At 41.5% G+C, this 11,426-nt stretch overlaps 1 long non-coding RNA gene across 1 annotated transcript in view; it reads right to left on the bottom strand.

The window, feature by feature from the left end:
* Positions 1 to 5,210: 5,210 nt before the first annotated feature.
* Positions 5,211 to 11,426, bottom strand: part of LOC138756053 (uncharacterized) — an 82,447-nt gene continuing 76,231 nt past the window's right edge. Inside the window, exon 4 of the long non-coding RNA XR_011352705.1 lies at positions 5,211 to 5,408. This is a non-coding gene — a long non-coding RNA (uncharacterized lncRNA). The remainder of the gene's footprint in view (positions 5,409 to 11,426) is intronic.

Below are 11,426 nucleotides of genomic sequence, written 5' to 3'. Positions count from 1 at the left end.
TTAAAAAGGCAAATGGTATGTTGGCCTTCATATCAAGAGGGTTTGAGTCTAGGAACAAGGATACCTTACTGCAGCTGTACAGGGCCTTGGTGAGACCCCATCTGGAGTATTGTGTGCAGTTTTGGTCACCTTATCTAAGGAAGGATGTTCTTGCAATGGAGGGAGTGCAGAGGCGATTCACCAGGCTGATACCTGGAATGGCAGGAATGACTTATGAGGAAAGATTGCGCAAATTGGGATTGTACTCGCTGGAGTTTAGAAGATTGAGAGGGGATCTCATAGAGACCTATAAAATTCTGGCAGGACTGGACAGAATGGATGCAGATGGGATGTTTCCAAGGATGGGAAAATCCAGAACCCGGGGCCATGGTTTGAGGATAATAGGCAAACCATTTAGGACCGAGAGGAGGAGGAATTTCTTGACCCAGAGGGTGGTGAATCTGTGGAATTCATTGCCACAGAGGGCAGTGGAGGCAGGTTCATTAAATATATTTAAGAGGGAATTAGATCTATTTCTTCAGTATAAGGGTATTAAAGGTTACAGAGAGAAGGCGGGGACGGGGTACTGAACTTTAAGATCAGCCATGATCCCGTTGAATGGCGGAGCAGGCTCGAAGGGTCGAATGACCTACTCCTGCTCCTATCTTCTATGTTTCTATCTTTCTATGAATGAATATATAAAAATGGCTTGAAAGTGATGTCCCGGTAATGTCTACGCTCATTCCAAACTTACAGGTCCTTGCTGAGCCTGGATCAGTTTAACCTTCCTCTGACGGATTTTCTTTAAAACAGCAAATCTAGACTGAAATCCACCTGCAGAACAATTGGAGGAAGTGATCCAAGTTTGAGTCTTCATGCTAGGCTGCTCTCTCACGCCTCATTAGACACAATCATAATCCTTGGCAATCTTCATTAGTTCATTCAAGAATTTTCTGACAGTTAACCAACTGCTTTACTCATGAGCTTTTAAGTTCCCTTACTTTATAAAGAAAAATCTTCTGTACCCTGCTTCCCTCTCCAAACAGTCCTTTCAAGTGAAGCAACACTTCAACTGTGTATCCGCAGGAGTTACCTACTGCATCCAGTCCTCACTTTGCGGCCTTCTCTACCTTAGAGAGACTGGCCGCAGACTGGGAGACCACGTCGCTGAGCACCTTCGCTCTGTCAGTGACAGGGATCTCTCTCCCAGTGGTCAACCACTTCAATTCTCCACGCCATTCCCATGCTGACATGGCATTACTTACTATTCCACTAAATCACAATGGGTGATTTTGTGTCTGGGCCTTCTCCAGGTGGCATTAACATCAACGTCTCCAGTTTCTGCTAGCCTACTCCCAGTTCTCCCTCCCTTCCCATTCCCTTTGTCTTCTTTCCTCCAACTCCCCACCTCCTTCCCTCTCTATTCATACCTCCTCCTGTTTGCTGGTGTGTCCTCCCTCCTTATCCACCTATTGCCTCCTGTCTATAGAACTGTGCTCCTCCCCACCATTTTGTTTGGGCACCTCCCCACATTTTTCATACCTTGATGAAGGGCTCAAGCCCGAAATATTGGTCATGTATCTTTCTCTTTCCTATATAAAGTACACTGTTTGATCAGCGGAGTTTCTCCAGCATTGTGTTTTTACTTCCCCCCCCCCCCCTCTCTCTCTGATGCTTTATGATACGTTCTTACCCTCACCTCTCCGTGGGCTGCTGGAGGCTGGTGGCTCCTGGGACTCAAGCTCGGTATTCAAGGTGAGGTGGTAAAAGGGATTAAACATTGGCTTTGTAGGAGACGCCATAGAGTGATAGTGGATGATTGCCTCTCTGGAGGACTGGGACTAGAGGTGTGCCCTAAGAATCAGTGCTTGGTCCATTGTTGTTTGACATCTACATCAATAATTTAAATGATAATTAGGCACATTTAAATGTTAAATTTAGACATATAGCACAGTAACAGGCCCTTTTGGCCCACAAGTCCGTACCACCCAATTGCCCCCAAATGACCTTCAACCCAAGGTACGTTTTTGAACAGTAGGAAAAAATAAATGGAGTCCACGGGGAAAACCCACGCAGTCAGGGGTGGAATGTATAAACTTCTTATAGATTTGATCCCCAGTCCCGATCGCTGAAGCTGAAACAGCGTTGCTCTAACCACTACATTAACTGGATTAACAAGTTTCTACATGACACAAGGATTGCAGTGGACAGCAAAGAAGACTTCCAAAGCTTGCAGCGGGATCTAGGCCAGCTGGAAAAATGGGCGAAAAATGGTCAAAAATATAGAATTGCTGGAGGAAATCTATTGGTCTCCCAGTATCCATAGGAGGTAAAGAAATATACAGATGAAGTTTCGTGGCTGAGCCCTTCTTCAAGGTATGAATAAAAATCAGGCAGGCAACTGAAGTAAAAAGCTGAGAGAAGAACAGAAAGGACAGGCGAGGAGCACAGGCCTTGGATAGGATGATAGGACAGGAAAGGTGAAAAGTAGCCAGGAAGGACACGTGGCTGTGGAAGCAAGCCTGAGTGAATACATGGTCAGAGAGCTTGAGATCAACAGGGAGTATAGAGGGAGAGCAGTGAGAGAGGTTGTCATAGCACTCTCTTTGAAGAGAGTGATTGGAATTTAATACAGACAAGTGTGAGGTGTTGCACTTTGGGAGGACCAACATAGGTCATGCACAGTAAAAATTAGGGCACTAAGGAGTGAAGCAAGACAGAGGGATCTGGCAATACAGTTATGTAATTCCCTGAAAGTGGTGTCACAGGTAGATAGGATCATAAAGAGAGCTTTTGGTACATTTGCTTTCATTAATCAAATTACTGAGTAGGAGTTTGGATGTTTGGTAAAGATGTAGAAGATATTCGTGAGGTCAATAGTGATTATTGGAAAAATGTCAGTACGACTGAAAAAGGGCAGAGAAGGATGTTGCCAGAACTGAGTTACAGGGAAAGGTCAAACAAGTTAGTGCAGTGGTTCTCAACCTTTTTCTTTCCACTCACATCCCACTTTAAGTATTCCCTATGCCATGGGTACTGTGTGATTAGTAAGGGATTGCTTAAGATGGGATGTGGGTGGAAAGAAAAAGTTTGAAAACCACTGTTTTAATCGCACCTAATTGACTCGTTATGTGCACGGTTTCATAACTCCAAAGGAAATGGGCCAATGACAATTTTTCTCAAGCAAAATATTTCAGTAACAATTGGGTCGAGAGCAGTGGTTCTTAACCTTCCATTCCCACTCACATCCCACCTTAAGCAATCCCTTACTGATCACAGAGCACTGATGGCATAGGGATTATCTAAAGTGGTATGTGAGTGGAAAGACTTTATTCCCTGGAACATTGGAGAAGGAGAGGAGAATAGATAGAAGTTATTAAGGGTACAGATAGGGAAAATTTCAAGCAGGCTTTCTCCACTGAGGTTAGGTGAGATGAGAACTAGAACATAGGAACATAGGAAGTAGGAACAGGAGTAGGCCAAAAATGGCCCATCAAGCCTGCTCCGCCATTCAATACTATCATGGCTGATCTAATTTATGACATAACTCCATCTACCTGCCTTCTCCCCATATCCCCTAATTCCTCTATCATGTAAAAATGTATCTAACCGAATTTTAAATATGTTTACTGAGGCAGCCTCAACCACTTCCCTGGTTAGAGAATTCCAAACATTCACTACTCTCTGGGAAAAACTATTTTTCCTCATCTCTGTCCTAAATCTACTCCCCCGAATCTTGAGACTGTGTCCTCTCATCTTATTTTCCCCGGCCAGCTCAAAAAACCTTCCTACATCTATCCTATCCATACCCTTCATAATCCTATATGTTTCTATAAGATCTCCTCTCATTCTTCTGAACTCGAGCGAATACAATCCTAGACGATTTAATCTTTCATCATAAGTCAACCCCTTCATCCCAGGGATCAACCTAGTAAACCTCCTCTGGACCGTCTCCAAAGCCAGTATACCCTTCCTCAAATATGGAGACCAGAACTGGACACAGTACTCCAGGTGCGGTCTCACCAGTACCTTATACAGTTGCAACATGACCTCCCTACTCCTGAATTCAATTCCTCTAGCGATGAAGGCCAACATTCCATTTGCCTTCTTAATAACCTGCTGCACCTGCAACCTAACTTTTTGCGATTCATTCACAAGCACTCCCAAGTCCCTCTGCACAACAGCATGCTGTAGTTTTTCACCCTTTAAATAATATTCAGCTCTTTTATTTTTCTTGCCAAAGTGGATCACCTCACACTTACTAACATTGTACTCCATCTGCCAGACCTTTGCCCACTCATCCAGCTTAACTATATCCCTCTGCAGACTCTCCACATCCTCATTGCAATTTGCTCTTCCATTCAATTTAGTGTCATCCGCAAACTTGGCTGCACCACATTTTTTCCCCTCCTCCAAGTCATCAATGTAAATGAAAAACAGTTGTGGGCCTAGCACCGACCCCTGCGGCACCCCACTTACCACTCTCTGCCAACCTGAAAAACTCCCACTTATCCCGACTCTCTGCCTCCTGTCAGACAACCAATTTTCAATCCATGCCAATAGACTTCGCCGGACTCCACTTTCCTGTAACTTACTGAGAAGTCTCTTGTGCGGCACCTTATCAAACGCTTTCTGGAAATCCAAATAGACAACATCAACCTGTTCCCCTCTATCCACCGCACCCATTATATCCTCAAAGAATCCTAGCAAGTTTGTCAAACAAGATCTTCCCTTTCTAAGACCATGCTGCGTCTGTCTGATTGAACCCTTACGTTCCAAAAGTTTCACTATTACATCTTTAATGACGGCTTCAAGCATTTTTCCAACTACAGACGTCAAGCTAATTGGCCGATAATTTCCAATCTTCTGCCTACATCCCTTCTTAAAAAGTGGCGTGACATTTGCTGTCTTCCAGTCTGCCGGGACCTCCCCAGAATCCAAGGAATTTTGGTCTATGACCACCAATGCATCAACTATAACTTTTGCCATTTCCTTCAGAACCTTTGGATGCATATCATCAGGACCAGGTGATTTGTCTGGCTTTAGTCCCATTAGTTTCTCCATCGCTACTTCCTTTGTAACAACTATTTTATTAATGCCCTCCCCAACATTCGCATCCTTAGCTCCGCACTTGGGCATGAATTAAGGGAGAAAGATGAAATGTTTAGAGTGAACATTTGGGGGAACTTCTTCACTCAGATAGTGGCGAGAATGTGGAATGAACTGCCAGCTGAAGTGTCAAAGGCATGCTTTATTTTGACATTTAAACAAAAAATATCACGTAGGTACATGGATGAGAGGAGAATGGAGGGCTATGGTCCAGATGCAGGTCACTGGAACTCAGCAGAATGGTAATTTGACAGACAGGATGAGTCAAAAGGTCTGTTTCTCTGCTGTTGTGTTCTATGTTTCTATAGATCCTTGATGATCTGTGAAAGAAAAAATGGGGTATCAAATATTTTGGAGGGTGAACGTGCAAATCTAAATCTTGGATTAGGATAGGTGTTACAAAGTAACTGACCACCACCCCCCCCCCCCCCCCAACCCCCATCATCCCATCCAGGAACAGTGGTAAATTCAAAATCATTGTTTTTATTAAACTATTAATAGTTCGCTTTTATTTATTGTCATTGTGTAAGAAAATACAACAATATTTAAAAACACAACTACTGTTTTCACAATACAACCTACCAGAGCATATAAAACAGTAAAAACAAAAATGAAAATAAAGCAACATTAAAACAATGCAGAATAGAAATTCACTAATTGGCGGAGTTTAATGCTCAAATAGCTCTGGGATAGAAACTGCTCTTGAGTCTGTTTGTCCGTGATTTAATGGACCTTAATTGTCTACCTGAGGGCAATAGGTCAAACAAATGATAGCCCAGGTGAGTAGAATCCTTAAGAATATTAGTTGCTTTCCCGATACAGCAAGATCGAAATAAATCCTCCAAAGGACACAAGGGAATTCAAATGATCTTCTGGGCCGTATTGATAACCCTCTGAAGATCCCTCTTATCTGCTACTGTACAGCTGGGAAACCAGATGGGGATGCAGTAAATCAGCATGCTTTCAACAGAGCAGTGATAGAAGGACACCAATAACATCTCCTGTAGAAAGATTGTCAGAAAATGGAGATGTTGATGTTCCTTCTTGACTTTTGCGATGGTATTAATAGCCCAAGAAAGATCCACAGCCAGATACATTCCCAGAAACTTGAAAGTCATAACCCTTTCCACACAGTCCCCATTAATATTCAATGGAGGTGGGGCCATAGAGTTCCTCCTGAAATCCATTACAAGCTCTTTCATCTTCAAGGAATTCAATACCAGATTGTTTTCCAAGCACTACACTGACAGTCCGTGACTCATCACCCCTTGAAATGAGCCCGACCACAGTTGTGTCATCCACAAATTTTATGATGGTATGAGAGGAAAACACAGAGACACAATCGTAGGTATAAAGAGAAAACAACATTCGGTTCAACATACAGCCCCGGGGGGAACCAGTGCTAAGTGTGAGAGCAGGGGAAAAATTAATGCCTATTTTTACAGTCTTGGAACGGTTTGTTAAAAAATCCTTGATCCATAGACAAATCGATCTGGAAAATCCTGTCAGTGCTTTTAACATCCAGTCTCCTGGAATAACAGTATTAAAAGTAGAACTAAAGTCTATAAAAACAACCTCACATAGTTGTTCTAAGTGGATCAGCGCTAAGTGAAGAACGGTGGCAATAGCTTCCACAGGTGACTTATTAGCCCTGTAAGCAAACTGGTGTGGATTGAAGGTGGGTGGGGGATTGGCTTTAATTTGCACTCACAGCACTTTGAAATAATCGGCATTAAAGCAGCTGCACGTTAGTCATTGAGACCCTTGATAACCTTCTTCTTAGGCAGTGGAATGATTGCAGCAGGCCTTTAAGTGCAGCGGGATGATAGATTTTGAAAATCTTCCTGAAGGCCTCAGAGAGAGAGATGGTTCGCACACTCCTTCAGCACCCTGCCTGATATGCCATCAGGGCTGGTGGATTTCCTTGGGTTCGCCGCTCTAAGCACCCATCTCATCTCATGTTCTTGCACAGTGAGGGGCCAGTGAGTGCGCTGTGTCCAACTCTTTCCCTTCCACCTCAAATTGAGCGAATAAATGATCAAGATCCTCAGACAGCAGAGCATCACCATCAACAGCCATGCCATTGTTGTTTTTATATCAAGTGCTGGATTCTCTACCACATTTGCTATGGTTCATTATTGTTGAAGTAGTCCTCAATCGTCCTCCCATAGGCCATTATAGCATCCCTGATTCCTCTCCTCAAGTTGGTTCTAGTCGCATTGTACAGTGCACTATCACCTGACCTGAAAGTGATATTATGGTCCCTGAAAAGAATTTTAACCTCCCTGGTCATCCAGGCCCCTGATTGTGATAGACCATGGTCCGTTTGTCAATGGTGACATGGTCAGCACAGTTCTTTACATATCCGACTACAGCAACTGTATACTCCTCCAGATCCTTAACTCTAAGCTTTGTGCAAATGTAATTGTATATTACATTTGTATTACAAATGTAATTGTATATTACATTACACACACTCTGTGTGTGTGTATTAAAGTCCAAATCATTTCAGTTTAAACTTGAATCTGAAAAGTTTGTTTTAAGGCCCAATCTTGTTGAACTTGAAGGTCTATTAAATTCTAGTTCAGAAGTGATTACGAAACATCAAGTTCTATTACATTGTGACTGAAAGCAGCAATGAAGTGTTTGTTAACACTGATTCAGTTATTAGACTGTTCAAATTCACAAATCTTGTTATTTTACTCCCAGGAAGAGATTTCTTCTCAAACTCTCACACTGGTTTTCTTCACTCCCTCTTATCCTTTTAAGAGTTCTGGAGCTTCTTTCCACAATGAGGCTGCCCTTTAAAACAAATAGAGACAGTCAGAAGTGGCCTTGCTTAATCTAAAGCCACTTAGAACAGCACCTCTTCTTTCTCCAGCAAATGTGTCAATCTTTTTCTTCCAGCTTCTGGTTTCTTCTTCTTCTGGTCTAAAGATTCCTCTGCATTCGGATATATATATATATATATATATATACCCTTAAAACAATATGAAATTACATCACCAATGAGGTCAATCTTAATTCCTGAAAAACATGTGATCAGTTATTGAAATTTTAAACACTTGTCAACCCCAATTTCTTGTAAACCATGTGATCATCTAACTCTGGCTTGCAGATGTCATGACTCCAAAAAATGACCTCACATCTGTTTCAAGAGGCTTAAGTGGATCACTGAAATGGCTCTGAGTTTCATTTCTCTTGTTCAAGAATCCTTAAATGGTTCCGGAAAGTCTAACCATATGTTCACTCGAAGAATATTGTGTCAACACAAAATATCTCAAAATATTTCTTGAGTTTCAATTGAGAACACATTTCTGTTCCATTATGGCTCTGTTCTTCTAGACCTGTCGACTCTGAGAATCAATTCTCTTCTCTGAATACAAGGGTTCTCTGTAAATGTACTGTGACTTGTGTGTGTAACCCTGTTCCAAACCCACTATGTTAGTTAAGACATAAGAAGTATAGCTTAAATTTAACCTAAATATACTAATAAGACAGATCAATTACACAGGAATCAAAGGAAATTAATCTCATCAAAGAGGATGTGCCAAAAGTGTCAGGTTTTTGTGACCCTTTAGAAGAAACCCAGATGCACTTTCATATTACCACATAAATCCCAGTCAAGACAATGGCATCTGTATTAAAGTCATGTCTCTTCATTAGAACAAATGTTTTAAATGGAATATTTAGTTCAAGTTCAAGTTTACTATCATCTGACGGTGCATCTGCAATCAGACAAAGCAGTGTTTCTCTGGACCACAGTTCACACACACTCACACAACATGCAGTGCATAATAATCACATATATACAAACAGATGGAATTTTAAATAAATATATGTACATATTTTGGAATTATTTCTTCTGTTACAGGATACTGTTCATCAGTCTCACAGCCTGCAGGAAGAAGCTATTTCCCAGCCTGGCAGTTCTGATTTTGATGCTCCTGTACAGCACAGTGCAGGCCCTTCAGCCCAGGCTGTGGTGCTGACCTAACAATCAAATTTTTCCCACCTCACACTCATAACCCTCTATTTTCCTTTTGTCACTCTGCCTACCTATTGTACCCATCTCCACAACCATCCACGATGGTGCATTTTCTTTTTTAAAAAAATATTTTATTTAAGAATTTTGAAACCATGCATATTGAACAAAGTTACAGAAATTATCCATATGGAATATATATAGTTACGGGTTATATTATATATTATATATAAATATGTTTTTAAAAGAGAGATTGTGGGGGGTTTGTTGTGTAGGTTATACTTCACAAACAGAGTAACACTTCACAAAAGACATCTCATTTAAAATGCAAGAGCTTTGCTGAAAGTGAGACATTGAGGCACCAGTGCCTTTGCAAGAACAATGAATCTACTTTGGAAGAATTTCAAAAGCAGGTGCAAATGGATTGAAGCCCAGGCTCAAGTGTTGATAAGATCTTTCAATGATTGGGTTTTGAAGCCTTGGGGAGGTGTTCTGGTTTTTACAAGCAGAGAGAGAAGAAAACATGTGTTTCTTTGGAGAGTGGGAGAGAGAACTGAGTTCTACAGTTCTACACTGGCTTTTGACGCTGCAACATGCAAGCTGGCAATCTTGTGAAAACCCCATTTTGAAGATGGGTTGCAAGTTCTGAGTTCAGCCTGTTGAAAAACCCTTGTGGTCCTTACAAGAGGAAATGACTGGCTAGAGTATTTCTCCTGAAATAAGGGAAACAAGAGGAACTCTGTGGTGACCTGGGTTATCATTTGGAAAATCCTTGAAATGGCTGATTGGAGGGAATCAGTTTGTGAGTGTCCAATGAGCAACAAATTTTTCTCTCTGAAACCAACTAGAACCTTCCTGAGCGGTAACCATTTACCCGTAAGCACCAGAGCCTGGTGAAGATTCATAAGTGTTAAATTCTGTGCACAGTATAAGAATTGCCTGATACCAGTGAACTTGGAGAAGTGAGAAGTGAGATTGGACTGTAAAGCAAAGAACTTTCCTGAACTTATATACACAGTACATACACGTGCACTTAGAATTAGAAGGGGGTTAATTTCATACATATGCACTTAGAATTAGAAGGGGGTTAAGTTAAGTTAATAGTAAGAAGTTAAAGTTTGATCCTGTTTTTATGTTTAAAGAAAATTAAAAGCGACTTTTGTTTAAGTAACTATTTGTCTTGGTGAATTTCTATTGCTGCTGGGTTTTGGGGTCCTCTAGACTCATAACTATATATATCCCTTCCACCCTCTACCCACCCTCCCCTTAAGAATATACCAATAGCAAAAAGGAAAACAGATAAGAAAGAATGGAGAATGTCAAGAAAACAAATCTTACATCATAAAGTCTCAATATTAATGGTGGAGCCAAGGATTGCCAACAGGATAAGGCCATTTTCCAAATTATAATGTCTATCTCTGATTTAATCACCCACTCTCGTTGAGGGACACTAGTGGGTTCACAGTGTAAAGATCCCCCATTTCTAGAAACTGCTAATAACATTTAAGCAATGTTGATAAATTTCCTCACAGAACAGACATTTTTCCTACTGCCTCTATTGGATATAAAATTCCACAGCAGAAACTGTGCCATATTCTGGGTGATGAATGCCCATCACCTTTTTACTGGAACTTAGTGTAGGTTCCAGGCAAAGACAAAATATTGCAGAAATGTGACACTACAGATGGTTGGAGAGTGCCCAAATGGAATATTTGGGTGTTGTTGTTCCTCCAATTTGTGGGTGGCCTCAGCTTGGCAGTGCAATAACGGGCATTGCAATGGCCAACCATTTTAATTCCAGACACTACTCCCACACTGACATGTCTATCCATAGCCTCACGCGCTGCCAAATTGGAGGAACATCAACTAATATTCTGTCTGGGCACTCTCCAACCAGAAGGCATTAACATCAACTTCTCCAGCTTCTGATAAACCCTTCTTTGAGTCCTTCTTTCCCTCTGTCTCTTTTCATTCAGCTCTCCACACCTTTCCCTTCTCTCTCCATTTAGAGAGATAACCCAACCTGTCACTTCTCAGATCTTTTTTCTCTTCTACCCTCCCATCTATGACCTTTTAACTGTTAGCCTGTATCTGTTCCTCCTGCCCCTTCTTCCCTCCTCTCCTCTCCTTCTCCCATCTTCATATTCAGGTGGCTGTCTGCTCTTTGCTCACATCTTGATGAAGGATTCAGGCCCGAAACATTGGTTAATCTGGATTAACCTCCTCTGGATCCTGTGTTACCTGCTGAGATTCTCCAGCGCCTTTGTGTATTACTTGTCTGTATGGCTGTGAGCTGTGAGACAGATTATGTTATATTTTATATTGTGAATAAATTATAGATATATTTTAAAAG

The sequence above is a fragment of the Narcine bancroftii genome, chromosome 3, assembly GCF_036971445.1.
Source record: "Narcine bancroftii isolate sNarBan1 chromosome 3, sNarBan1.hap1, whole genome shotgun sequence".
In the NCBI taxonomy this organism is placed as follows: Eukaryota; Metazoa; Chordata; class Chondrichthyes; order Torpediniformes; family Narcinidae; genus Narcine; species Narcine bancroftii.
This window is presented reverse-complemented; position numbering and strand designations above follow the sequence as displayed.